At 39.1% G+C, this 27,343-nt stretch overlaps 1 pseudogene across 1 annotated transcript in view; it reads left to right on the top strand.

Annotated features, from left to right (window-relative positions):
- The window catches only part of LOC147374535 (histone deacetylase 9-like), a 300,860-nt pseudogene that overhangs the window by 49,932 nt on the left and 223,585 nt on the right, over positions 1–27,343 (top strand). Inside the window, exon 5 of the transcript XR_015162870.1 lies at positions 923–972. The product of XR_015162870.1 is annotated as a histone deacetylase 9-like (transcript). The remainder of the gene's footprint in view (positions 1–922; positions 973–27,343) is intronic.

Below are 27,343 nucleotides of genomic sequence, written 5' to 3'. Positions count from 1 at the left end.
CATAAGATTCATCACAAACCTATTTTCAATTTTTATTATTTATTTCATTGATCATCAACAATTAGGACAAGTGAAATGGAGATTTGTACCTGGTTCTACCACTGATCTCCTCAGTGACCCATATGAATCACTTCAGAAATAGTTAACTATGATATAGAGATGCCCGCTTACCTTTCCTTTAGTTACTTTGTAAGACACAAGTCTTGGAGCTTTAGGAGTGGTAATTTGGTTTTCTCCATACATGTAGTAGATAATATAGAAAAACAAAGTGCTCGTAAACAAAAATGATTAAAATATGAAATCTCAATTTCAAGAGATAGTCACAAGTAAGATTTTGACATTTACTTTAGATCCCGAAAAGGTTATCCTCTTTATGGTTCTGTGACTTATTTGTTTAAAATAGTGTGAATAATGGAGAGGCTTATCATATACTTGGCCTCAGCTATATCTGAAATGTTTAGAATTTAAGGATAAGTCTGTATACTTAGATAAAAATTTTCGTATTTGGAGCATGTGAAAAATGAGAGTGTATTTAATAAACATTGTGGCTCAGAGCATCACGTTAGTGGGATACACTTAAGGAATGGCTGCGTTATATATGATAAGGTATAAATAAAAAAGATATTGTGATATAAATTGTGTAGGGCAGTTGAAAAAAAAATCTTGAGAATTAAATTTCATAGGTATGTGTTTGTTCATGTGGGGCAATAAACTCTACAGGTAATAATATATGTGTATATATATATATGTATATGTATCAATTTGCTTTGAGTTCTTAACAATCTAAAGTTTGATCAGTTTCCCTCTGAGTCAAATGATAAATACCATGTGACATAATATTATGTATTAATAAAACCCCCAGATTTTAAAAACTATAATTATATGCAAATTTATATATTTTTCATGTCTTTTTACTATGTAGGTGACTCCTCTCAAAAGTTTTTTTCTTCATTACCATGTGGTGGACTTGGGGTAAGTATCAGTTTACTGGTTTAAAAACTTTTTTTATTATAATTGATGCCCAATGTGGTGTTACTTTCAGGTGTACAGTAAAGTAAATCAGTTATACATATACATATAGCCACTTTTCTTAGATGTTTTCCCATATAGGTCATTACAAAATATTGAATAGAGTTCCCTATGCTGTATAGTAGGTTCTTGTTACCTGTTTTATATATAGTAGTGTGTATCTGTCAATGTGCATATCCCAGTTTATTACCCTCCTTTTTCCTTTGGTAACCATAAGTTTGTGTTCTACATCTGTGACTTTCTGTTTTATAAATAAGCTTATTTGTACCATTTTCTTTTTAGATTCCATATATATACGATGTCATATGATTTGTGTCTTTGTCTGGCTCACTTCACTCAGTACAACAAGCTTTAGGTCCATTCATGTTGCTGCAGATGACATTACCTCCTTGTTTTTATAGCCGAGGAATAGTCCATTGTGAGGCTTCCCTGGTGGCTCAGTAGGAAGGAATCCACCTGCCAATGCGGGAGACGAGGGTTTGATCCCTGGCTCAGGAATATCCCCTGGAGAAGGAAATGGCAACCCACTCCAGTATTCTTGCCTGGGAAATCCCAGGGACAGAGGAGCCTAGCTGGCTACAGTCCATGGGGTTGCAAAAGAGTCAGACATGGCTAAGCTACTAAACAACAACAGTAGTCCATTGTATATATGTACTGTGTTTTTTAAAATCCATTCCTCTGTTGATGGACATGTAAGTTGCTTCCATGTCTGGGATATTGTAAATAGTGCTGCAGTGAACGTTAGAGTGCATGTATCTTTAAGAATAATGGTTGTACCAATTTACATTCCCACCAGTGGTACACTTGGTTCCCTTTTCTCCGCTCCTCTCCAGCACTTATTGTTTGTAGATCTTTTTGATGATAGCCATTCTGACCGGTGTGAGGGAATACCTCATTGTAGTTTGATTTGCATTTCTCTAAAAATTAACAATGTTGAAAATCTTTCCACGTGCTTTTTGGCCATCGGTATGTCTTCTTTGGAGAAATGTCTATTTAGGTGTTCTGCCCATTTTTTGATTGGATTGTTTTTGTTTTTTTTTAAATATTGAGCTGCATGAGCTATTTTGGAAAGTAATCCCTGTTGCTTTTGCTTTGTTTGCTATTATTTTGTGCCATTTTAGGGCTGTTTGTTTTGTTTATGGTATCCTTTGCTGTGCAAAAGCTTTTAAATTTAATTAGATACCATTTGTTTAATTTTGTTTTTATTTTCATTACTTTAGGAGGTGGATCAAAAAAGATGTGTTGTAATTTATGTCAGAAAGTATTCTGCCTATGTTTTCCTTTAAGACTTTTATAGTATCCAGCCTTACATTTAGGTCTTCAATCCACTTTGAGTTTATTTTTGTGTTTGGTGTTAGCTGCTGCTGCTGCTGCTCCTAAGTCACGTCAGTCGTGTCCGACTCTGTGCGACCCCATAGACGGCAGCCCACCAGGCTCCCCCGTCCCTGGGATTCTCCAGGCAAGAACACTGAAGTGGGTTGCCATTTCCTTCTTCAGTGCATAAAAGTGAAAAGTGAAAGTGAAGTCGTTCAGTCATGTCCAACTCTTCACGACCCCGTGGACTCTAGCCTACCAGGCCCCACCATCATGGGATTTTCCAGGCAAGAGTACTGGAGTGGAGTGCCATTGCCTCCTCCGGTTTGGTGTTAGCGGGTATTCTAATTTTATTCTTTTACATGTAGCTGTCCAGTTTTTCCAGCACCACTTATTGAAGAGACTGTCTTTTCTCCATCGTATGTTCTTGCCTTTGTCAAAGACTAGATGACCATAGGTGCCTGGGTTTATCTCTGGCCTTTGTGTCCTGTTCTGTTGATATTTATTTCTTTTTTCGTGTTAGTACTTAACTGCTTTGCTACTGTAGCTTTGTGGTATAGTCAGAAATCAGGGAGCCTGATTCCACCAGCTCCATTTTTCTTTCTCAGGATTGCTTTGGCTATTTGTGGTCTTTTGTGCAAATTTTTTCTATAATATTTTAAATCTAAGTCTGTGAAAAATAGCATTGATAATTTAATAGATATTGCATTGAATCTGTAGGTTGCTTTGGGTTGTATAGTCATTTTCACAATATTGATTATTCCAGTGAAAGAACATGGTCTAATCTCTCCATCTGTGTCATCTTGTTTCTTTCCAATTGCTCATCTTGTGAGTATAGGTCTTTCACCTCCTTTGCTAGGTTTATTCCTAGATATTTTATTCTTTTTGATGCAGTGGTAAATGGGATTGTTTCTGTTGACTGCTTTTAAATAACATAAACTTCAGAAGTATATTCTTTGACTTATTTGGTCAGTTGTGCTTAAGGCTCTTTCTCAGTATAAAAGTTATTCTGGACTTCAGGATTGGCCAGATGATTTGTAGGGCTCAGAGCCACATGAAAATGCAAATACCCCTGTCCAGAAATTATTAAGAATCTCAAGATTGTGAAAATACCTAAGTAATCCAAATGTCAGACCCTGAGCACTGCAGGTTCCTGTGTGAAGCTGATTTGCTAGACATTTATATTGCTGGAGAAAAGGTAATACAAGAAGGTTTAACATAGTGTTACAGCAGATTTCAGTTTTCAGTAGTTACACTGAGTCTGCAGATACATTATATTCCTGGAGAAAATGGCGTAAACTTCACAAAGCACTTTGCATTGTGGGACATTTTGTTTGTGAACCTCCTGAGGTATTTTTGTCTTCAGTAATTAACGAAGCCTTTTTGATCCAGGATACTTATACCATATTTAAAGGCAAAGTTATTCGGATCCGACAGTGTATGAGGAAAAATGTCGATATCTTTGTGGGTCATTAAAACATACCCTATAACCTATAGTGTACTTAAAGTTAGCCCTTACCAGTAACAAGCCATAATCCTATAGAAAATGAAAAGTGAAAGTCATTCATCGTGTCTGACTCTTTGTGACCCCATGACTGTATAGTCCATGGAATTCTCCAGGCCAGAATACTGGAGTGGGTAGTGGTTCCCTTCTGCAAGAGAACTTCCCAACCCAGGGATCGAACCCAGGGATCGAACCCAGGTCTCCTGCATTGCAGGCAGATTCTTTAATGTCTGAGCCTCTGGGAAAGCCTTCATCCTAAAGAACTGAGTGCTAAATCAAGATAGGCCAAAATAATTGTAGATCAGGTTTCCAAGGACTTAGGAATTTAAGTCTGTTAAGTTTCTTAGATAATTGAAGGAAAAAACCACAACTAGTCCTGTGTATATATTAGGCAATTATTTTTCTATAATTAAATTTTACCCAGGGAAATCCCATGTCTTTTCAGCTAATTCTATCATTTCAGCGATGCTCGATTAAGCAAGGATAATCTTGCTATTCCTTTACCTGTGACCCTGCCTTGTAGAAGTAAGAATGGCAGCTACAGCCAGTGTCCATTTGGACATTACAGTTTACCAGCATACAACTGAGGTTTATAACAACTTTATAAAACAGTCATTATTATTAATACCATTTTGCAGATAAGAGCCTGAAGGCTCAAAGAAGTTGTTTCTCCTTTGATAAATAGAATAATAAAGATAAATTTATTATTTAAAACTTAATATATAAAGAAGTTATTTTCCTGAAGTCACCTGTAAAAGGCTTGCAGTATGAGGTTGACGTGCAGCTTAGGTCCTTCCAAAGCTTTCATCTTCAGCAGACCAGCCGTGGTCCCTGGAGCCCAGCAGCACAGCTGGGTGGCTAGTGCAGTGTGGTCCCCTTCATGGCAGCTCACCATGAGCTTCACACTTTGACTCCCAGCACAGGACAGTCACCATCCCACATTAATCCTTGCTCATTTTTCTCAACCCTCCTGTGGAGCCAGGAGCTTGTAAAGCCGTTCTAGAAAGCAGAGAATTAGCTGACTTTTTGAATGAGTCTCATTGGCTTTTGCACTTATTTTCTGACATCCCAAGTGGCTGTTTGAGAATGGCTGATTATCTGCAAATGAGGCAGAGAGTGAAACAAAGCTAATGACTGCTCTGTGGATTTGGTGATCGGGAGGAAAGCAAAGCTGTTAGAGAGTGGTGGTCATCAAACCCCCACTCATTTACAAGTACGTTTAATTCATGACCCAGAGTTGAAATGAGGATAGCTCTCTAGGACCCACTTCTCAAGCTTGTCCTCTGCTGTGCCTGTGGCTCACTGTCCCTTGAACACAAAGTACATCTACTCAGCTATGCTAAACCCATGCCCCCGACACTTCTTATTCTTTAGCAAGAACTGCTCTAGTCAACTCTTAAGGTACCCAAGGAATGAACAGAGACTGCTGCTTTGGCACAGTGGGTGTCATAGATTAGCACTGATGTAATCAGTATAGTGGCAGTGAGGGTGGTAGAGAAATCTAGCTTGGACAAGCAGAAGCAGGAAGAGTAACATTAGATTAATTTGACTCCATTGTTGCTGGAAAGGGCTTGAGAGAAGCACCTCTTTTTATAAAGTTGGTCGATAGGTCTTCTGATGGTGTTTATGTAGGTCTAAGTGAGTGTGTATGCGTGTATGTGTTGTGTTGTGTATATCTACACTTGTTGATGCTAGAAAGCTAGCTTGATTCAGTGTTTTTGTTTCTTTTAGAAACCTTATTGTCTTTTTAGACCATCTCGGACTCTTGAGATCTTTGGTTTTGATATAGGTCCTAAGAGAAACTGGGTCTTATGGATTTGTATTATTTTTTACCTCCAGGACAGTCTGAGACATCTTAAGTATACAAAAGATATCCAGTATGAACTTGGAGTGGGCCAGCTTGGCAGCAACATGGGGGCACCCTCGCAGGCTTTGAAAGCACTGAAATTGCTTTTGCCTTAAGGCACCCTTCTGGTTCATATTATCTAAGATGAACCCATTGGTTTAAATTCCAAAACACTTGATACTCCCCAACTGTTACGATAAACTGCAGTTACCTAGAATATATACCTTCCTACTAGATGGGTTTAATTTGTACCTACTGAATGCTGATGGATTAATTGGCTTTTGAGGGGTCTACCTGGGGCATTATGAAGTTAAAAAAATCTCTACTACTTATTTGATTTTCCCATAAAATGGCGTGCGATTATTTGCTCGGGTAGCTCAATGCATGAGTGGTATCTAAGGCGCTTTAAAGTGTATCCTCCAGAATGATGTTCTGAACAACGATCTCAAGGTCTCAGAATTCCTTTGTGTTTGGTTCTCATTTTGTTTCGTTACTACAGCATGACTCACTTCTGATTACTGTGTGATTGCACTACAGGAAAATGTACCAATTGAAAAGAGAATTTTACCAAACCCCAGGCCTTGGTCATCATACAGTGAAACAGATAATTAAGGGACTCTGGAAACAAGAGCCAGCGCTGGACCACTTTAGTTCTCACTCCTCAGGGTGTATCACTAAAAATAGTGGTCATTTTCCTGGCCATCTGACCTGCTGCTGTGTGAAGAAATCTTGAAGTCATTTCTCAGCCTTATTTTTCCCTCTTCACTTGATAGGCCACAAAAAAAAAAAAAGAAAAAAACCACAAAAGCAAGGACGAGCAGGCTTTTATGATAATGTCGTCATCAGCTCCCAGCTTCAAACACTTCTGCGGCTTTTGAGTTGTCATTTATAACTTGGAACTGAATCGACCCATAATTCCCCTGATACACTTAGAGAAATTGATAACAGACTCGGCACTTCTTTTATGGCTCGGAGGAGGCAACTCCAATCACATCACTATTGGCAGGCAATATTATTTTTTGACATGGTTGTAAAAGTATAAAGGGGCTTATGGCATTTGTTTAGATGAGGAATGGGCTCTCAAGCTGTGCTGGGGTTTACAGGACCAGATTAGTGAGAAGCAAAGGGAATATGATGTTTGCAAACAGGATATGATTTTATATATAAGTTTGGGTTTCATGCTCCGCTCCCTGGGGAAAGCCCTGCAGACAGCAGAGAATTCCACTTTTATCCTACAGCAGACCAGCTCCTAGTGCCAAAAGCCAGAAAAATAAACGTGGTCAATGGGCAGTGTCAGACCCTTGATGGGAGGAGGAGGAGCCAGGGAAGAGGCAGAACAATTCCCCGGGAGGAATGAGGAATTGCAGAGCACGGGGCCTGCCTAACTGGTCAAAGATGTGCCCGAGGGTTCTGGGAGGTTTCATCTAGGCACCTTCTCCAGCAGCAGCTCAGTTAGTCCTCGAATGCAATGCTGGCTTTTTATTACAAACTTTTTCCATCCATATTCTATTTGATTACACCTAGATCTGACACCCTGTGAGGTTTATGGATGTCAATATTTTTGTGATTTGGGGAGGAGGAAATAGGGAGAAGGATTAGGTGATGGTGTGGAGGTAATTTTCATCTCATTTCAGTTGCTCAGAGGTTTTCAGCAGACATTTTACTTATATACTATGTTCCCTGTAGAGGAGGCAAGTTTGGATGAATCGTGTCAGATTTTCTTTCACTCTCTCAGATTAAAAATGTAAGCTATCCCCTCTGATAGATAAAATTTGCATGTATGAAAATAATATATATGTGCACATATTTTAAGAAGAAAATTCTTTTATTATTACCACATTTATAACTTCATATTATTTCCCCATTTATTATACCTCATTGGTTCTCCACATTTATCCACCCAATGACAAAAAAAAAATTCTAGTGGCACATCTTTCAAAGACAGCTCTGACTTTCTCTGTCGTATTATAATATCAAGGAATGATTTACTTTATGAGCAAATCTGTGCACGTACAGTTAACTTCAGTGTAGTAGAAAGACATGGTTGATTTCTCTCTTGCTGTTTACAGTTGTCTTCTTTAAAACAAACCAAAAAGAGAAAAACAGTATTTTAAAAGGCACGAAGTATGCCATCATAAGAGAAGTGAAGGGCAGGGAAAATAAGATAAGGCTAGTTGTCAGTGATTAGACAAGGAGCAGGAATGCAGACTAAGAAGACAAGACTGCTTTTCCCATTGCTCTTAGCCTTTCCATTGGACTGGTTTGGATAAATGTGCTGTGGGAACACAGAGGAGGGAACTTCCAGAACTGAAAAGAAAGAAGAGGGATGTGGGGGTCACTCAAGCAGTTGTAAGACAAATATTCAAGAACAGTGAGGAATGAACATGTTTTGGGTGAGTCTCTGTGTTTGTTGGGGTGGGTTATGAGTGTGGAGCTGGGAGAGGCATCCAGGCATTACCTGTTGAGGCTCTCCTAACACATCATATTTTTGACAAATGCACTAAGTAGTTGTTGATTAGTAAGGAATTTTTTTCTTCAGGGAAAAAAAAAAAAAAAAACTAATGCTGATGCCAAAATTTGGATATTCCTGGAATTTTGATAATGATGCAGGAGCCCCCTTCCTCTTAAACTTACACATCATGTGTTATTCCCACCTAGGTGTCCCCAGCATGTTCAGTGCCTTTTGTTACATTTGCAGAAAGAGGCAAGAATAGCATCTGTTTCTCACATGCAATAATCAGGATAATGTTGATTTTCCTCACGTTAATGGTCAGGTCTACCCTGGCTTGCAATCAGTGTTTCATTTCCTCCGCTGCTGCTATCAAAGATGCATCACAGTCCTCTTCCCTCCAGCACAATGAGAGGATCCACCCTGAAATCTCTCTTTCCCCATCTCTCTTTCTAATTGTATTTGGATTTTCATTAGTTTTAAACTTGATGCAAATGATACTAGCAGGAACACCCCAAGGCACCTGGGAAAAGTAAAACAGATAAGAGGCCTTCATGAAATTGTTTTGAGAATTTTGTTTCATGTTGTGGATTCCACAAAAAGATCATGTTGCCCTAGACTTGGAAAATATAGTCCAAGATATTATGCAGCCAGGGAATTCTTTGTAAATAACAAAGAAAGTTTGCAGTATTGCATAGATTGTGCTAATTATATATACCCAGTTATAGTTGCAAGGAAGTAGACAGCAACCCCCTCCCCTGCCGGATAGATATATACATTACTCTGTGTTGACTGCAACCTGTAAAATCCTATAGAATCTTTAATTGCCTGATGTCCATTGCAGGGAAGAGGAAAATTGGAAATGAAAACCTTAACTTCCTCCTTAATTCACTTAACTGTAGCGTTCCCTCTGTGATTAAATTCTTTTGATTGCTTTGACATTATGGAATGCATTTTGAAATTTCATTTTCATTTTCTTTTTTAAAGTAAAAATGACTGTAACAAAAACTATTGAAGTTCTTCTATTGTAAAAATGAGATATTTTAAAAATGCTATCATCAAAGCTTTACACCTGTGTTTTTTACCCTTGAAACTACAACACCTTTGGGGGGGAATATATATGTGTGTGTGTGTGTGTGTGTGTGTGTGTGTGCAACTATGTCAACCAAAGTTGTATCAGTAGTGGGGAAAAAAGAAACACACTCATTTCTGGAATTTCTTTTCCTTTCATTTTCTCTGTTAATTTTCTTGCCTGTGGTTCTTGATTATCAACATTCACACAAGAAAAATTATACCTTAGGTTCTGTAGTTGCTGAAGGTAAATGAATTTGATGAACTTCAAGCTTCAACCTAACAGGAAATCTGTGATTCTAAGAAACAAAAATTCAGAAATTAAAGCATACTACAGTGAGTTTGAATATACATCACTGATTGTCAAGAAAACATAAACCCTTAGGTCCAACAAAAACTTAGTTGACAAAGGAAATAAGACTACCTAGAAAAAAGCACCTTTGGGACAGTGTCTACATTGTACAGCCTGAAATGCAGATAGATCCAGGCCCACCTCAACCTTTCTTTTTGATGTGAAAAAACTCATATTTCCCCTTTGCCATATTTTTCACCCTGGATGGTTACAGATCAAGAGATGCATCCTGTAACAAACCAACATCCAGTACATAGTATCGACATGTCATTACTGGATTTGCCTTTGTGAAGTATTCTGCCAGAAAGTTTAGTAGAAGTGTTTAAGATTCTCAAATAATACATAGTGTTTCTTTCAGAATTCAAAACTAAAATAAATTATTTTACTGAATGCTTAAGCCCTAGTAGACAGTTCACAGCAGAGTCCTTAGGATGGAATCATTCTAACCCCCCAAGTAGAATCCATAGCTCCTGACTCCTAGGCCAGCAGCATCATTATCACTGTGTCATGGTTTATTTTTAAATATAAAATAATAAAACAAAGTACTTAAAATACAAAGTGACGACTCACCTTAGCAATGAAGCAAACATTGCATCACCGTTTTTATCAGTGCTAATAAGGCTATTGAAAGACTAATACGTTTGTGAATGATATGCATCCAAAATCATTTGGATTATGTATAATGTTATCCCTCTGTATGACAGTCTGTAGGTCCATCCACATTTCTACAGATGACCCAGTTCATTCCTTTTTATGGCTAAGCAATATCCCTTTGTGCATATGGACTGCATCTTCTTCATCCAGCCCTCTGCTGATGGACGTTTGGGTTGTCTCCATGTCCTGGTAATTGTAAATAGTGCTGCAGGGAACCTCGGGTGCATGTGTCGTTTTGAATTATGTTTTTTTCTGGGTGTATGTCTAGTAGTGGAATTTCTGGGTCACACGGTAGTTCTGTTTTTAGTTTTTTAGGGCCCCTCCATACTATTCTCAATTGTGTCTCTGACAATTTACATTCCCACTGCCAGTGTAAGAGGGTTCCCTTTTCTCCACACCCTCTCCAGTACTTATTCTTTGTGGGTTCTGGGCTAATGACCACCCTAAGCAGTATGAGGTGATATCTCATTGTAGTTTTGATTTGCATTTCTTTTTTTTAGTGAGATTAAGCATCCTTTCCTGTGTTGGTCTGTATGTCATCCTTTCATCTGTATGTCTCCTTGGAGAAATGTGTATTTAGATCTTCTGCTCATTGTTTCAATGGGTTGTTTTGTTTTCTTGATATTGAGCTGTATGGTCTATTTGTATATTTTAGAGATTATTCCTTTGTCAGTTGCTTCATTTGAAAGTATTTTCTCCCATCCCAACAGTTGTCTTTTCATTTTGCATGTGATTTCCTTTGCTGTGCAAAAACTTTTAAGTTTAATTAGGGTTAGCTAAATAATATGATTTCTATGGTCTCTAATTAATATTTACTGTGGATACATTGTTATCTTTTATAACAATCGGTAAACACTTCTCAAAGTGATTCTATACCATTCTGAAGTGTGATCCTTCAGCCTCAGGAGACTTACTACTGTGTACCTGCGGCATTTTTGTATTCTATAGAGAAGGAAACTGAAGCCCAGAGGCGGGGGTAACCTTTTTAGGTCTCTCTGTTACTAGATGGTAAAGTACAAATCTCCTGATTCCAAGCTCTTAACCACGGTTCTGTGTACACACACCTCACTGTAATTCCAAACGCCTATGATTGTCAGCACTCCTTTCCCAAATGAGAATAGCCCTAACCATAAGAAAAGCAAAATTGTTTCTTTTGCCAAGAACATTCTATTCTTATTGAAGTTCCTATAAAGTATTAAACCCATGAACTCAAATGTCATTAATTTGGGGTAAACAGTCATGTAGCTGTATACAGCATTTCAACCCTAACTAGAATGCTGAAGAATCTGCACTTGGAGCAGACCACTGTGGAGCAGGTTAGAGAGAATCTCATTTTACATACTGGTCTGAGTCAGGGTTCGTTTTACGAAATTGCTTTGGGTAGAAACAGGACTCTGACATTCATTGTTTGGTGAAAAAAAAGGCCAGCTGATTATTTAATACCCTTTACACAGTATGTACATCAGATTAAATGAAAGGGCAGTAGGAAAATACAGAAATGACATTATTCACCTCTCTCAGTCTTGGTAGGACTGACCAGCATGTTGCTGAAATTGTGCATAGCAACAATGGGAACTCTCACATTCCTTCACTGACCACATAACCCACAGGAATCCATATATTATTTATCACATCCTTTAGTCCACCAGTATCTTAACTGAAGATCCTGAGTCTCAAGAGGTAGCACTTTGCCACAACAAACATGTTACCCTGCTTATTATTGGCATGTAAATAGCAAAGAGAGATTTTTTCTGACAATGAAGAATGACTAAAAATTGCACCTCTAAGGTCATTAGAGCTGTCAGAAAGCAGTTGTTATACTGGGAGGGGGTTCGTAGCAGAGCATTAATGTGCACAGCCTGCCCCGGGATCTCCTTCAGCTGCTGCATTGATAGTTCACGCCTTCTTTCCATATGGAATAGTGGTCACAGTATTCATTCATCACATCCATGGTTTTCCTTGGAATCTGAAGGTCCTCCACATAGCTGTTCTATTTCTTTTTCATCTCACCATGACTAAAGAATCTAAGGTGTGGGCATTATAATCTATAAGGGACCCCGAGGGAATGGGCTGTCACTCACGTGTTCCTCCCAGCATTGAACAAAAGGTATAAAGCATGCGGGGTCATCCACCCATTGTTATCATAAATCCATCTCCGCTGCATTTCAAAGGTCTCAAGGTTTCAGCAGAACATGTAACATGAAATTAATATGTACCTTTGAAGAGCTGGCATGTTGTATCACACAGGAGAAGGGAAAACACCCATCACTACAGGCTGCAGAGCCAAATGAGGAAGAGTCCAATAAAGAATGTGGCTGTTCTTTAACCCAGAAATATGTCCCTTATCATGATCCTATAGGAGGAGAAAAGCAGGGGTCACCCAAATTTATCATGGACTTTTAAGAGGTTCTGAAATGTTGCTGTCTAAGTGACTGTAGAACTGTCCCTGAGAGGGTTTATGATTTTAGGGAATGTGTCCTTATGCCCAGTCCTAGAGTCAGAGAAACCAACAATAGATGTCTCTGTGAATAATTACTTCATTCATGTGAGTCTCAGTTTGTTTATCTGTAAAATAGGAATAATGAAGCCTTTCTCATCATGTTATTGAGAAGATGAAATATAATAGTGAAGATTATCAGTGACAGCTGTGACTAGAGAGTGGCCACTTCCCCGCTTTGACGGGGAATTATTTGACAGCCCTAATTAGTTCTGGTTTTGCAGGGAATAAATAGCTGTTGGCTGTGTCAAGGGTGTGATATAAATGCTTCTTCAAAGCTCTGAAGCCCTGAGGTCTCATAGGATGCACCTAACCAACTGATGGTCTACCGTTAGATTCCTGGCTCTGTAGGGAGACTAGTAAGGGAGGGGAGGCCATTGTCTGTTTTTTTTTTTCTTTTTTAATATATTTATTTTAATTGGAGGTGAATTACTTTATAATATTGTGGTGGTTTATGCCATACATTGACATGAATCCATTGTTTTTCAGGAGCCCCTGTGACAAGCACATAGGCAGATAACCTTGGTTTAGAAATTGAAATTTTTGGATTGAAATCTCCACACTGTCCCAACCTGAAAGTGTTTCTCTGACTCTGAGATATAGATTCTGGTTCAGCAGAACTGAATGTAGCCTGAGATTCTGCATTTTTCACAAACACCCATGTGATGTCAGTGCTGCTGACCCATGGACCACAGTTTGAGTGATAAGATCCATGACTGGATGAATCATTTTATTTTTCTGTGCTTCAGTTTCTTTACTTTTTTTTAAGTAGAGGCAGTTAATGAAATTTGCTTTATCTTTTTCCTTGGGGACAAATATGACATACTCGGCGATCTGACTGATGAAGGCTTCAAGAAGCAGTGTGTATTCTTGGGGCTTCCCAGGCGGCTCAGTGGTAAATAATCTGCATCCCAGTGCAGAAGGCACAAGAGATGCGGGTGTAGTCCCTGTTTGGGGGACTCCATTTCCTGGAGGAGGAAATGGCAGCGCACTCCAGTATTCTTACCGGGGGGATCCCATGGACAGAGGAGCCTGATGGGTTATGTTCCATGGGGTCTCAAAGAGTTGGACACAACTTAGCAACTAAATAGCAACAAGCCCTGTATTCGTGGCACTTAATACTAGCTTTTCTGGTGTATTGTTAAGAGGGCTACAGGAGAAACAATAAAGACAATCTTTTAGAGTTTATGTCTGTATCAGTCCACTGAGAATAAACTGAGTTATGTTGTAAAATGTTTAACAAGGTGCCCAGCACTTATCTGGTGCCCCTACTGTCCCATGTGTCTCTCTTTAGATGCTGACCAAAGATACTTAGTTTTTGCTTTCTTTGAATAATATATTTTATTTTACTATGTCTTGCACCAAATCTACTAAGAATTTAGGTTTTTCTCTCTGAATCTTTCCTCCTCCCACCCCTGCTATCAGTATTCCCAGAAACAAAATATCTACTGGGATTTTCAGTTCTACTTGTAAGTGTGGAGGCTTAATGATAGAAAAATGCAAAATTTTTCAAATATCTCTTAAGTGGATAAAAGTAATTATTCTATTCCCAAAATGAACAAATAAGGAATTTAGTTTGCAAATGCTATTGTATGTAAGGTAGAGTTTTAAACTAATTAAACTATGTATTAATAGATAAAGCTAAAATGTCTTGGAAATTAAATCATGCCTTAAAACAATTTCAGTGACTTTAAAATATTTGATAACTTCTAACTTTCCAAGGTGCTATTAGCAGAACTATCTGGTTCCACAATAGATTTATTTAAAAAGCTCACTTTACCTGATGTGATGCAAAAGTTGAATAGATGTTTAATTTCTTTCACAGTTAAGCTCTAATATGACATGCCTAAAGTGGCACAGAATAAGTACGGTGATGAAAATAATCTCAGTTTTTTCGTTGAGTCTGGTGTCTGTCAGGAGGTTTCTAGGGGCATCTGATCATTATTTAAGTTAAACTCAATTATTCAGAAATGCCCTGTGGCCTAGCAGCAGCATAGCATAGCAGCAAGTGCTTACTAAACTGCTTAGTACTGTCTGAGGAGCTTTGATTTCCAACTTTCAAGGGGAAATATTCAAGGCATCCACAGAGGAACCGGGCACCACATTAACTATGCACAGTGCATGTGAAACCTGCTGTTAATGGGCACACAGATATTACGTTTAACTCTGCAAGTATTTCCAAAAGGAATCAACAGGCTGCATTTAGACTATATACAGGAGACTGTTCCTAGATTCCTCTTCTTCTAAGTTATTCTCTTTCCCTTTTAAATACTTTCACATCCACTTTCAGTACAGGTAGCTTAATTTCTCTCACGTGCAGCTTTTCAGAGCCTGAGCTTTGTTTCGGTGCCAGTGACTGAACTGTGCTGAATGTGCTTGGAAAAGACCCACATTCATTCAGGAAACTCTAGTTGAACTAGATCTATATGTAGCTATATATATATGTATATATATATATATGTGTGTGTGTGTATATATATATATATGTATATATATATATGGCATCTGGGCCCATCACTTCATGGGAAATAGATGGGGAAACAGTGGAAACAGTGTCAGACTTTATTTTTGGGGCTCCAAAATCACTGCAGATGGTTACTGCAGCCATGAAATTAAAAGACGCTTACTCCTTGGAAGGAAAGTTATGACCAACCTAGATAGCATATTCAAAAGCAGAGACATTACTTTGCCAACAAAGGTCCGTCTAGTCAAGGCTATGGTTTTTCCTGTGGTCATGTATGGATGTGAGAGTTGGACTGTGAAGAAGGCTGAGCGCCGAAGAATTGATGCCTTTGAACTGTGGTGTTGGAGAAGACTCTTGAGAGTCCCTTGGACTGCAAGGAGATCCAACCAGTCCATTCTGAAGGAGATCAGCCCTGGGATTTCTTTGGAAGGAATGATGCTAAAGCTGAAACTCCAGTACTTTGGCCACCTCATGCGAAGAGTTGACTCATTGGAAAAGACTCTGATGCTGGGAGGAATTGGGGGCAGGAGGAGAAGGGGACAGAGGATGAGATGGCTGGATGGCATCATTGACTCGATGGACGTGAGTCTGGGTGAACTCCGGGAGTTGGTGATGGACAGGGAGGCCTGGCGTGCTGCGATTCATGGGGTCGCAAAGAGTCTATCATGACTGAGTGACTGAACTAATCACTAATCACTAATATATATATAGTTTTTGATGTGCTGCAGAATAGAAAGCAATTTTGGAACAAAACTCAGGATTTTTTTTTCTTAGTATTTTCTAAGAGCTTACTACTTTCATTAGTGTGTTGCACTGTGGTAAGCACTTTACATGCATTGGTCAAATTAATGCTAATAAAGGTGGAAGGTGGTATTATATCCATTTTTCTTAAGGCTTGGAATGGTAAAGGACCTTGTCTGGGTTTGAACAACTAGTAAGTGGAAATGATGGTTTTCAACATCTTTAACTTTAAAGTTAACAAGAATAAATGAAGTGTCATTGTACTAAACATTGATGATACCTAAGCCAAGGCTACCACCTAAAAAAAAAAAATGGAATATAAGGCAGATCAACTTTGTCCAAAACCTGGTTCCTTGGAGTCTCTGTTAAAAAGTTTATCAGAAGTTCTGACAGTATTCCAAATCCTGAGGTTGTGGGAACCTCTATGGTGTAATGCTTAGATAACTATTGGTAGTCATTCTCTCTTAGGACAACTTCTCTTGATATGGCTAATTTATAAATAAAACTTCTAACACAGTCCTCATTTCACCTCCAGCTTCACCTTTTCTTTCTTCCTCTCTTACCCAAATATAACTCCTTCTTTGTTCAGTTTGGAAGGAAAAGTCCTTTCTCTTTGAAATCAGTGCTTCTCAAATTACCGTATGGTTGCTTATGCTTTGTAAAATGCATTAGAAAAGAATCACTAAAATTGAGATACAAAAAATATGATCAACAAAAAATATGTATCAACAGATACCGAATTATTCTAAATGGATTACCACAAAAGTTTCTAAGCGCTTGCTTGTGCTTATCTTGTGGACTGTGAACACTCTGTGGACCATGGTTCCATGGGCCACACTTTCAGTAGCAGTATTCTAGACCAGTGGTTCTTGATATTGTTGGATTTAAATCTACCATCTTGTTAGTTGTTTTATATTTGTCCCATCTTGGTTTTTTAAAAAATTCTTTATTTATGTTTGGCTGCACAGGGTCTTCATTACTGCGTGGGCTTTTCTCTTTGTTGCGGTGTGCAGACTTCTGACTGAGGTGGCTTCTTCTCCTGCAGAGCACTGGCTCTAGGGTACCTGGGCTTCAGCAGTTGCAGCTCTCAGGCTCTCAAGCACAGGCTCAATAGCTGTGCAGGGGCTCAGCTACCCCACAGATGGTGGGATCTCTGAGGGGTGCTCATTTGCTCAGTCATGCCTGACTCTTTGCAACCCGGTGGGCTGTAGTCCTCTAGCCTCCTCTGTCCCTGGGATTTTCCAGGCAAGAATAGTGAAGTGGGTTGCCACTTCCTTCTCCAGGGGATCTTCCTGATCCAGGAATCCAACCTGCATCTACTGTGTCTCTTGCATTGGCAGGTGGATTCTTTACCACTGAGCCACCAGGGAAGCCCCTACCTTGGTGTTAATTCTTTATTTTGGGAAGTTGTTGTGTTTTTTTTTTTTTTTCATTTTCTCTCTTTTTCTACCTTCCTTTATTGTTGTTCAGTCACTCAGTCGTGTCTGACTCTTCGTGACCCCATGGACTGCAGCACACCAGGCCTCCCTGTCCATCACCAACTCCTGGAGTCTACTTAAACTCATGTCCATCGCGTCTGTGATGTCATCCGACGCATGAGATGCCAACCATCTCATCCTCTGTCGTCCCCTTCTTCTACCTTCAGTCTTTCCCAACATCAGGGTCTTTTCCAATGAGTCAGTGCTTTGCATCAGGTGGCCAAAGTATTAGAGTTTCAACTTCAGCATCAGTCCTTCCAATGAATATTCAGGACTGGTTTCCTTTAGAATGGACTGGTTGGATCTCCTTGCTGTCCATGGGACTCTCAAGAATCTTCTCCAACACAACAGTTCAAAAGCATCAATTCTTCTTCTACTTTGACATTTTTTTCCTTTGAAATATTTGATGCCATTCCATTGTTTTCTACCTAAAATACTTTCTGCTAAGAAATCTATTTTAATTCATACGTTTGTTCAATTTTATATAATGTGTTTATTTTCTCTGGCTGCAATTAAGGATTCTTTTGTTACTGTTGTTGAGTTTTTAACAGTTTGACTGTGTTATGTCTAGGTATGGATTTTTCATTTGTTTGTGTAATTGATTTTATTTTTTTTCTAGTTATGCTTTGAATTTTTTGGATGTGTAGTTTCATTATTTGAGAAATTCTCAGTCATAATCTCGTCAATATTTCTTCTGTCTTGTTTTCTCTCTCTTTCCTCCTTCCAAGAATCCAGTTATACCTGTATTAGACAGTTGCAGTTACTTGTCTTGTGACCTCAGCTCTCAGATACCCCCCAAATTAATATTTATCAGCATTTTTCTTTTATCAGGTTGAGTGCATTATTTTTGCCACTTTATTCTAAATGGTATATTAAATGTAGGTCAGTTGTTCTTGTGTTCACAAACTGCTGGATGGCCATGAGTTATTCATTACAAGAAGGCTGTGAATTTATGTGTACATACAATATTGTCCATGGACAGAATAAATATTATGTGTCAAAAATATGAGGATACATTTTCAAATGTATGTTGGCATTGCTGCAATTAATATGCCTCAAATTAACTTAAAATCACTGCTGAATTATGTATACCTTTTACCATGAAATATTTACTCAACAAAGTTTAACAATGCAATAAAACATTCTGTACTGCTGTGAATATTTTGAACGTGTACTTCAAATGTTAACCTGAGCATCTTTGCTCTAGTCTTTGTCTCAAGCAAAGGTAAGATTCCTTTATAAACACACCTGGTTTAGTTATCCTCTCCCAGTGCCCCACCCTAAGAAATAGCCTTGAGTTACAGCATGATCCCTGCACAGAAGGAATCAATCCAGCAAGTCCCCTGGAGATACATTTTTTACTTTTCTGCCTTAGAAATTTAAAACTATGTAAAATATAAGTCACTCTGGATAGCAGGAGTTAGGCACTGGCAGCCCAGTAGCCAAGTTCAGCACACAAATAGGGTTTTTTTTTTTTTTTTTTTGAGGGGGGGTCTGGGTGTGAATTTTTTTAAGTGAATTCTTATCAGTATTTAAGATTGAGAAATTGTTCCTAACTTCCTCCCTTCCCCACTTACCTTACATTAGGTTTTATGTACATTACCAGTCTGGAGTCATTAGAACACAGGGGTACTGCTGTAGTCCTACTCTGTATCACTTTTATATACAAGTTTATCGAGGCTCATTTCTGGTGCTTTGTCCTTATTCGTGGACTTTATCTGTCTCTGCTGCTGCTGCTGCTAAGTCACTTCAGTCGTGTCTGACTCTATGCGACCCCATAGATGGCAGCCCACCAGGCTCCCCCGTCCCTGGGATTCTCCAGGCAAGAACACTGGAGTGGGTTGCCATTTCCTTTTCCAGTGCATGAAAGTGAAAGGTGAAAGTGAAGTCGCTCAGTAGTGTCTGACTCTTAGCGACCCCATGGACTGCAGCCTACCAGGCTCCTCCGTCCATGGGATTTTCCAGGCAAGAGTACTGGAGTGGGGTGCCACTGTCTTCTACGTAGTGGTCATCAATCCCATTAATCCCAAGAAAAGTATTTTAGGGAAAAGAGTGGTATTGTTATTGCTATTTTTAAAATCATAGATTACATGACAGTGTGTATTATCCAATGACAGATCTATCTGTGGACAGTCCCTTACTTGGGACTCCAATTATTTGGTGCACAATGTGTCACTTGTCTTTTTATGTCCATTTTGATATGGCCATTCTCAGAGCAAACAGTAAAAAAGAAAAAAAGAAGAAGAAACTGAAGGCCACTAGGAGCTTACCGAAAGATGTGCAGAAGCCCAGAAATGTCTCAATAAGGCATTGAGGAAACATCTTCATTTCACGCAAAAGCTTGGCCATGGATTTTTGGTCATTTTAACTCATGTTTCTAATTAATAGTGAAATAAGCTATGAAAACAGTGTTTTTGAAAACAGTGGTTATACCCAGTTCTCAGATGTCAGAATCTATTCCAAAGGAAGTGAACATTTGAAAGGGTGGGTATACTCAAAACACCACTTCATGTGTGTACTCAACAAAATGAATCCTGGCCTCTCAGAGGCCTCAGGCTTTCCGTGTACTCCCGGCCTGCCATATGTACAGGGACATATGAGCATCCTCATGGATCTGGCTTACAACAGGTCAAAATTGTCTGTTTTTTCTTCTTTTAAAAGTTTTGGTATAGATGCCAATAATCATATGCTGTCCCTTGATCTTTTATTTTGCCACTGATACTGTATAATTATTTGTTTTTCAAAATCCTTAAAAGAAATTGTGGTCCCTTTCTTTGATATATTAAGGAAAGATAAGTTGAAATGGGAGCAGAAGAATGGGAAGAACTGTGAAAAGTTTTTCTTGGCTCTGTCACTAACATTCGTGAAACTTAAGAAACTGAAAAGAGCAGAACAATCCTTAAAAATAAGTTTATATTAGTGTTGATTCTGTTCGGTGGACAGAATTATTTGGATAAATTCAGGAAAAGAATAACATTGATAAAAATTACTCTTGGTTATATTCCAAATAAAAAAGCCACAGACAAAGAACAGCTTTACAGAGGAAAAATGAAAATATAAAGTGTTTACCTCCCTGTTCCCTCTCTCACCTCTCCTACATTGTCTCAGAGCTCTGTTTCTGCTTTCTCATTTTGTCTGTCCTTCTTGCTTTCTCAAAGCCAAATGTGTGGTCCTTCTCCAGTAAAAGCAGTAGATACCAGATACTACAGCACATACTTTATATGGCTAACCTCATTCCTGGTTCATTGTATTTTCAGTTTGAATGATTACCATACCTACTTTGAAACACACACAGAGTTATATTTGTTTGCTTTAAAAGCTGCTTCAAATCCTTGGGTTGGGAAGATCCCCTGGAGAAAGGGAAGGCTACCCACTCCACTGTTCTGGCCCAGAGAATTCCTTGGAGCGTGTATAGTCCATGGGGTCACAAAGAGTCAGACATGACTGAGTTACTTTTGGGCTTCCCGGATAGCTCAGTTGGTAAAGAATCCACCCGCAATGCAGGAGACCTGTTTTGATTCCTGGATCGGGAAGATCCGCTGGAGAAGGGATAGGCTACCCATTCCAGTATTCTTGAGCTTCCCTTGTGGCTCAGCTGTAAAGAATCCGCCTGCAATGTGGGAGACCTGGGTTTAATCCCTGGATTCAGAAGATGCCCTGGAGAAGGTCTGGCCTGGAACTATACAGTCCGTGGAGTTGCAAAGAATCAGACATGACTGAGCTACTTTCCCTTTCCCTTTCAAATCCTTTGGCTTTGGGATTTCTAGAAGCCATATAAAGAAAACAGCCCTATGATTTATAAGATTCTCAGTGTTTCTAGGACTTCTCAACCTTGACATTATTGACCTTTTGGCAGATAATTTTTGTTGTACTGTCCTGTTGCACTATAAGACATCTGACAGAATTCCTGACTTCTACCCAATAGACACCAGGCGTACACCTGTCCCCTCAGTCTTTTATTTTTATTTATTTTTAATTGAAGGATACTTGCTTGATGGTATTGTTGGTTTCTTCCAAACATCAACATGGAGCAGCCAAAGATATACTTATGTCCCCTCCCTCTTAAACCTCCATCCCACCCCTCTAGGTTGTTACAGAGCCCCCGTTTGAGTTCCCTGAGTCATATAGCAGATTCCATTGGCTATATGACTCAGGGACACATGATATGTTTCCATGTTACTCTCTGCATACATCCCACCCTCTCCTTCCTCCTCCAACTCCATGTCCATATGTTTGTTCTCTATGTCTGTGTCTCCATTGCTCCCCTGTGAATACTTTTATCACTATATTCTTTTAGATTCCATGTATATGCAAAGCCACCCCCACTGGGGAACCTCTTCCTCAGAATGTGCTCAGTGCTCAGTCACATCTGACTCTTTGCCACCCCGTGGACTTTAGCCTGCCAGGTTATGCTGCTATGGGGTTTTCCAGAACCCATGTCTCTGGTGTCTCCTGCATTGGCAGGCAAAGTCTTGCCCCTTGCACCACCTGGGAAGCCCCCTCTTAATGGCAGGGAAATTACAACACTCAAGAAGGCTCAGCTACTCCAGATACAACTTGGGGAATTTGAATTTCTTGAATATTTTAGCAACTTTATATGATAGAAGTTCAGTACCTTTAAAGATAAAAACATTCATGTAGGTCGTAGATTATTTAGTTCATTAGGAAAAATCTTTGATTCTGTAAATATGATAGCTGCTTTCTTTAAAAAAAAAAAACTTAGTTTTTATTGTATTTTATTTTTTTTAATCAAAGAGGACACTAATAGATGGAGAAATATACCATGTTCATGGATGGGAAGAATCAATATAGTGAAAATGAGTATACTACACAAAGCAATCTATAGATTCAATGCAATCCCTATCAAGCTACCAACGGTATTTTTCACAGAGCTAGAACAAATAATTTCACAATTTGTATGGAAATACAAAAAACCTCAAATAGCCAAAGCAATCTTGAGAAAGAAGAATGGAACTGGAAGAATAAACCTGCCTGACTTCAGGCTCTACTACAAAGCCACAGTCATCAAGACAGTATGGTACTGGCACAAAGACAGAAATATTGATCAATGGAACAAAATAGAAAGCCCAGAGATAAATCCACGCACCTATGGACACCTTATCTTTGACAAAGGAGGCAAGAATATACAATGGAGAAAAGACAATCTCTTTAACAAGTGGTGCTGGAAAAACTGGTCAACCACTTGTAAAAGAATGAAACTAGAACACTTTCTAACACCATACAAAAAAATAAACTCAAAATGGATTAAATCTAAACATAAGACCAGAAACTATAAAACGCTTAGAGGAGAACATAGGCAAAACAGTCTCTGACATACATCACAGCAGGATCCTCTATGACCCACCTCCCAGAATATTGGAAATAAAAGCAAAAATAAACAAATGGGATCTAATTAAAATTAAATCTCCTGAACAACAAAAGAAACTATAAGCAAGGTGAAAAGACAGCCTTCAGAATGGGAAAAAATAGCAAATGAAGCAAATGACAAACAACTAATCTCAAAAAACTTAGTTTTTAGATTTTGATGTGACTGGCATAAATATTAGTGTGAATTAAGAGCTCATACTCTTTTTTTTTTTTTTCTTTCTGGCTTCTCATTCCAATTCCACTAATGGCTAACCATATAACCTCTCTGAATTTCGTATACAACACTGCTTAATAATAGCATCGGAGAAGGCAATGGCACCCCACTCCAGTACACTTGCCTGGAAAATCCCATGAATGGAGGAGCCTGGTGGGCTGCAGTCCATGGGGTTGCTAGGAGTCGGACAAGACTGAGTGACTTCACTTTCTCTTTTCACTTTCATTCATTGGAGAAGGAAATGGCAACCCATTTCAGTGTTCTTGCCTGGAGAATCCCAGGGACGGGGGTGCCTGGTGTGCTGCCATCTCTGGGGTCACACAGAGTTAGACACGACTGAAGTGACTTAGCATAGCATAGCATAGCAATAATAGCATCTATGTCAGTGGTTGTTGTAAGGATAGTATGAGTTAATATCGGCAAAGAAGCAAGGTCCGATACTGTAAAGAGCAATATTGCATAGGAACCTGGAATGTCAGGTCCATGAATCAAGGCAAATTGGAAGTGGTCAAACAAGAGATGGCAAGAGTGAATGTCGACATTCTAGGAATCAGCAAACTAAAATGGACTGGAATGGGTGAATTTAACTCAGATGACCATTATATCTACTACTGCAGGCAGGAATCCCTCAGAAGAAATGGAGTAGCCATCATGGTCAACAAAAGAGTCCAAAATGCAGTACTTGGATGCAATTTCAAAAATGACAGAATGATCTCTGTTCATTTCCAAGGCAAATCATTCAATATCACAGTAATCCAAGTCTATGCCCCAACCAGTAACGCTGAAGAAGCTGAAGTTGAACAGTTCTATGAAGACTTACAAGACCTTTTAGAACTAACACCCCAAAAAGATGTCCGTTTCATTATAGGGGACTGGAATGCAAAAGTAGGAAGTCAAGAAACACCTGGAGTAACAGGCAAATTTGGCCTTGAGTACAGAATGAAGCAGGGCAAAGACTAATACAGTTTTGCTAAGAAAATGCACTGGTCATAGCAAACACCCTCTTCCAACAACACAAGAGAAGACTCTACACATGGACATCACCAGATGGTAAACACCAAAATCAGATTGATTATATTCTTTGCAGCCAAAGATGGAGAAGCTCTATACAGTCAACAAAAACAAGACCAGGAGCTGACTGTGGCTCAGATCATGAACTCCTTATTGCCAAATTCAGACTTAAATTGAAGAAAGTAGGGAAAACCACTAGACCATTCAGGTATGACCTAAATCAAATCCCTTATGATTATACAGTGGAAGTGAGAAATAGATTTAAGGGCCTAGATCTGATAGACAGAGTACCTGATGAACTATGGAATGAGGTTCGTGACATTGTACAGGAGACAGGGATCAAGACCATCCCCATGGAAAAGAAATGCAAAAAAGCAAAATGGCTGTCTGGGGAGGCCTTACAAATAGCTGTGAAAAGAAGAAAAGTGAAAAGCAAAGGAGAAAAGGAAAGATATAAGCATCTGAATGCAGAGTTCCAAAGAAGAGCAAGAAGAGATAAGAAAGCCTTCCTCAGTGATCAATGCAAAGAAATAGAGGAAAACAACAGAATGGGAAAGACTAGAGATCTCTTCAAGAAAATCAGAGATACCAAGGGAACATTTCATGCAAAGATGGGCTCGATAAAGGTCAGAAATGGTATGGACCTAAAAGAAGCAGAAGATATTAAGAAAAGGTGGCAAGAATACACAGAAGAACTATACAAAAAGGATATTCACGACCCAGATAATCACAATGGTGTGATCACTCATCTAGAGCCAGACATCCTGGAATGTGAAGTCAAGTGGGCCTTAGAAAGCATCACTATGAACAAAGATGGTGGAGGTGATAGAATTCCAGTGGAGCTATTTCAAATCCTGAAAGATGATGATGTGAAAGTGCTGCACTCAATACGCCAGCAAATTTGGAAAACTCAGAAGTGGCCACAGGAATGGGAAAGGTCAGTTTTCATTCCAATCCCAAAGAAAGGCAATGCCAAAGAATGCTCAAACTACCGCACAATTGCACTCATCTCACATGCTAGTAAAGTAATGCTCAAAATTCTCCAAGCCAGGCTTCAGCAATACGTGAACCATGAACTTCCTGATGTTCAAGCTGGTTTTAGAAAAGGCAGAGGAACCAGAGATCAAATTGCCAACATCCGCTGGATCATGGAAAAGGCAAGAGAGTTCCAGAAAAACATCTATTTCTGCTTTATTGACTAGCCAAAGCCTTTGACTGTTTGGATCACAATAAACTGGAAAATTCTGAAAGAGATGGGAATACCAGACCACCTGATCTGCCTCCTGAGTAATCTGTATGCAGGTCAGCAAGCAACAGTTAGAACTGGACATGGAAGAACAGACTGGTTCTAAATAGGAAAAGGAGTATGTCAAGGCTGTATATTATCACCCTGTTTATTTAATTTATATGCAGAGTCCATCATGAGAAATACTGGACTGGAAGAAACACAAGCTGGAATCAAGATTGCCGGGAGAAATATCAATAACCTCAGATATGCAGATGACACCGCCCTTATGGCAGAAAGTGAAGAGGAACTAAAAAGCCTCTTGATGAAAGTGAAAGAGGAGAGTGAAAAAGTTGGCTTAAAGCTCAACATTCAGAAAATGGAGATCATGGCATCCGGTCCCATCACTTCATGGGAAATAGATGGGGAAACAGTGGAAACAGTGTCAGACTTTATTTTTTTGGGCTCCCAAATCACTGCAGATGGTGATTGCAGCCATGAAATTAAAAGACGCTTACTCCTTGGAAGGAAAATTATGACCAACCTAGATAGCATATTCAAAAGCAGAGACATTACTTTGTTAACAAAGGTCCGTCTAGTCAAGGCTATAGTTTTTCCTGTGCTCATGTATGGATGTGAGAGTTGCACTGTGAAGAAGGCTGAGCACAGAAGAATTGATGCTTTTGAACTGTGGTGTTGGAGAAGACTCTTGAGATCTTCTGGTTGCAAGGAGATCCAACCAGTCCATTTTGAAGGAGATCAGCCCTGGGATTTCTTTGGAGGGAATGATGCTGAAGCTGAAACTCCAGTACTTTGGCCACCTCATGCGAAGAGTTGACTCATTGGAGAAGACGCTGATGCTGGGAGGGATTGGGGGCAGGAGGAGAAGGGGACGACAGAGGATGAGATGGCTGGATGGCATTACTGACTTGATGGACGTGAGTCTGAGTGAACTCCAGGAGTTGGGGATGGACAGGGAGGCCTGGTGTGCTACGATTCATGGGGTCGCAAAGAGTCAGACACGACTGGGAGACTGAACTGAACTGAACTGAAGAGCTTTACATGGTGGCCAGTTCTTAATAAGTATTCTGTAGTCATATGATGACAACTCTTACTGTTTCTGTCATTATTATTTATAAATAATAAAGACTAGAACTTTACAGAGTAAGGGAATAAACAGTAAAACTAAAAACATGAAATGTCTGTATTAGCTTTGTGTTACTATCTGTATATTTCCTGAATTTTATTCTAGTTTGACTTGAAGTGAATGAGATCATATTTCTACCATTCATGTTCTGTAAGTCATGTCTGAGGCAGTATTTCCTATTATCCCTCATTCTTTTTCACTACTAATGAGAGAGATTGCAACATGATGCTCTTCTTTTAGATGTGGATAGTATTATCTTGTGGCTACATTTTTATAAGTAGGTGTGTATCTAGTGCTCATGTCTCCTTAGAGGACCACCTTCCTAATTATTTTAGAAGTCTCAAAAATGACTAATAGGAATAATTGTTATCTGCTTCTGAATTGCTGGGTTTTCCCCCCATGTGCTGTTCTTTTCTTTCTTTTACTTTTTTTTTACATCAGTGAGGTCTGTTGGCCTCTGCTGATTTTTCTGAGGTTTTCACAATCCTGGTTGTTTTGGATTTTCTGAGGTCTATAATTAAGTGGAGAATGTGTGCATTACCCTCTTTGAACATTATGATTTTTCAAGTTAATACGGAGTGTTTTAACATTGCGATTTTTCAAGTTAATACCAGAGTGTTTACTTCAATCTCACTTTTTTTTAAACAGAACATAAAATGCATTTCCTATTTCTGTTTTTCCTTATAGCTTTCTCTACCACTTTACTCCTTTTTACTCTGTTAAATAGATGTGAGTCCCTGGGAGTAAGAGCTAGGAGGATCTCAGAGCTAGATTCTGTGCTGTCTTCAGAACTGTGCGTCCTCCAATAACCGAATCTTCCTAAGGGCCAGGCTCCTAGAGTTCTCTCCCCTAAAGCATGTGTCCATCCTGCCTCACCACATTTGCTCAGCTTCTCACACAGAAAGACATTTTGTGGGTTTCAGCCTCACCTAACATTTCTGAACGTCAGTTTTCCGTAC

This window comes from Bos grunniens, chromosome 4, assembly GCF_055505025.1.
Source record: "Bos grunniens cultivar Pamir isolate PY7600 chromosome 4, Bosgru_T2T1.0, whole genome shotgun sequence".
NCBI lineage: Eukaryota > Metazoa > Chordata > Mammalia > Artiodactyla > Bovidae > Bos > Bos grunniens.
This window is presented reverse-complemented; position numbering and strand designations above follow the sequence as displayed.